Source organism: Aptenodytes patagonicus, chromosome W (genome assembly GCF_965638725.1).
Source record: "Aptenodytes patagonicus chromosome W, bAptPat1.pri.cur, whole genome shotgun sequence".
NCBI lineage: Eukaryota > Metazoa > Chordata > Aves > Sphenisciformes > Spheniscidae > Aptenodytes > Aptenodytes patagonicus.
The window spans coordinates 5,689,133-5,692,125 of NC_134981.1; positions in this window are offsets into that span (position 1 = coordinate 5,689,133).

Below are 2,993 nucleotides of genomic sequence, written 5' to 3' on the forward strand. Positions count from 1 at the left end.
AAAAAAAAAAAAAAAAAAGAAAGAAAGAAAAAAAAAAACCAAAACCGAAAAGAAAGAAAGAGCAAAACCCCGCGACGAGAAAAGGGCTGCTTTGGCGGCGAGGAAGCTCTTCCCTTTATTCCGGCTCTCGTCTCCGGAGCGGGCCCGTGCTGGTGCCGGAGCTCCGGCGGGCTGCGGGGCTGCGGCCGCCCGCTCCCCCCGCCGCGCCGCGCCGCCCCGCGCCGCCCCACGCCGCTCCGCGCCGGGCCGCGCCGAGGGAGGGCAAAGGGGAGGCGGGGGGGGGGGGGGGGGGGGGAGACACCACCCCCTTTTCCTAACGGGCACGGGATCGATGCTCACACACACGCAGACACCCCCCCCCCCCCCCCCTTCGCTGAGAGTACGGTCTCGGAAAGGGGGCGTCTGGGGGCTGCTTTTTGCTCCCCGCTGGATTTTCCTTTCTCTGTCTTTTATTTTGTCTTTTGGTCTGGTTCCCCCCTCTCTCCCTCTCCCTCCCTGCAAGGGGCGGCGATTTGTTTAAGCAGATCTGGGGGCTGATGGCTCCGTCTCTCTCTTTCCTCTGTTTCTCTCGCTCGCTCCCGGAGTCCTGCAGCACTGGGGCGGGGGGGGGGGGGGGGGAATAAATGGTAATGATCGGGCGCGCACACACACACACAGACACACACTCGGTGTGGCTGCAATGCTCAGCCCTGGGTTAATGTACTCAACAGTGCCACTACCTGACACAACAGCAGCAGTGATGGGGGCAGGGGAGAAAAGGCAGAGAAGGTGAGACTCAGGTTAGTGGTATTTATCCCACTACAATCTCTCCCCCCCGCCCCCCATCCTTTTCACAGCGCAGCCCCTGCGGGCTCATGAGCTATGCGGGAGATTTTTGGGGTCCAGTGACTGCTGTTCAGAACTGAGGTGAGGAATCCCTCTCTGGGGCTGAGGGATACAAGCAAGGGCTCCCAATGCCTATTTTAAGTATTAAAGCCCCACCACCACCTTTCAGTATGAAGCAGTGACAGTGCCCAAAACACGGCACAAATTCAGCTCCGGGCCAGTGGAGCTGTTCAAAATCCAAGTCCTTGGGCTTTTGCTTTCCCACCCTTGCTCTGCCAGCGGTCTGGATGACGCTGCCGTTTGGGTTGCCAGTTTGGCAAACCTTTACTCGCAGGAGTAAATTGTTGGCTTGCCTGAGTAATCACACAGGTGATGAGGAGGAACCCCCAGAAAAGGGAGGGTTTGTGGGATGGAGCTGTGGAAGTGTACTTACAGGTGAAGGTAACACTGGGGGGAAGTAGGGAGCACCTCCCTGGGTACCTCTGCATGTTTGATGCCTTGCAGAGACGGTGCCACAGGGATCCCTGTCTGAGAGTGTTGCAGGAGGCTCAAAGTACACAGAGTTTCCCCCTTTTGCTCTTGGACAAACGCTAACCACAGGCCATCATCCGAGTGACCTGAATTCAGGGTTCAACTGATGCAAGGACTACCTGGGTTGGCCCCCCACCAGCCATGGAGGCTTACTCATATGCCACGATCCCTTAAATGTGCAGCAACAGTTCTACAACACAGGTCCCAATCTAACACCGGCTGGGTAGGAGAGCTTTGTGTGGCCCATGAGATGCCAGCATAGCCCTCACCACCCCTCAGCAGACTCAGCTACATGGGTGAGTATGTGCCCTCAGCCCCACAGCGTTTCCCCATGCTTCCTGGGAAAAGCTCCTAGATAAAAACACACCAAGCCATTGTTTCCCTTTGGATCTCTCCACATGACTGACCTCTGCCGTGATACCTGCAAATCCCAAACAGATGAGCTTGGGTAGAGGCGACAGGCTGTGCCCGTCCTTCTTCCCTCATGGTCCTTTCCTCCCGCTTCTCTCCACCAATAGGAGAAAACAAACAAACAAATCAATAAAATACACAAAAAAAGACGGCCAACAGATCAACCCCACCTCCATCCCAAACAAATACACAACTCAAAAACTTCTGAATCGGAAATGTCACACTGAAAATGTTGACATTTCTGATTGAAACCAAACAAGAATTGTCATTTTGAATCAGGGCTTTGACATGAAAGGGAGGCTTGTTTGTTTAAGTTAAATCACCCAACTGGAGCTACATTTTGTCATTTTGTATCCAAATGAAACAAAAAGAAATAGTTTCAACGTTTCTTGGCAGAGCTGCCAGTGACGTTTTCCTGTGAAGAATTTTGGTTTCAAAAACTTTTGGCAGGTAAACTCTGTGTGTCGAAGAGCTCCATTGACCATCATCTTCCTCCTTGGAATAAGCCGACACATGGTTATGAAATAATTGCCTTGATTGGATTAACACAGAAAACCAAATTATGGACCAAAATACTCAAAAAAAAAAAAAGAAAAAAAAAAGAAAAAAACGCTTTTGATGTTCCTTTGTTAGAAAATAGTGTTTTGTTTATATTTAATAAGTTTGGGATAAAAAGTGTTTTGTGAGCCTTTGCTCTTTTTATCTTGTATTTCTTTTCTTCTGGAGAGTATACATATACAAATGTATTCAAGCAGCCCCACTTAAATAATTTCAAACTGAGAAGTTCAATTCGGGAAACAATCGAGATAATGACTTATTTAATGCTCGCTTCGAAAACATGGTGGAGTCAAAAAAAAAAAAAAAAAAGGCTTCAGAATTACTAAAGGAAGTTTTTGATTGACCCAAAGTTATTTTTAGGCCTGTCTTATGTATAACTGGGGAAAAAAAAATCACACCTGGTTTCCTGTAGACCTCAAACTCTGAAAAGACCTGTCAGGATAAATTTCATAAGCAGAAAAAGACCCATTCCTTTGAGTGGTCACCTTGTAGGATGTGTGTGCATGAATCATTGTGGATTAGGGTTGACATCAAAGGTTTTCTCACCTATGGTTTCGTCTTCTAGATCTAGAACATTTTTCTTTCTTCAAAAAAATCTCCTCCCTCTGACTCTTCTGTGTGTCAGGGAGTTCGTACAATGTAAGTGGATAATCTGAAAAAGGAAATCT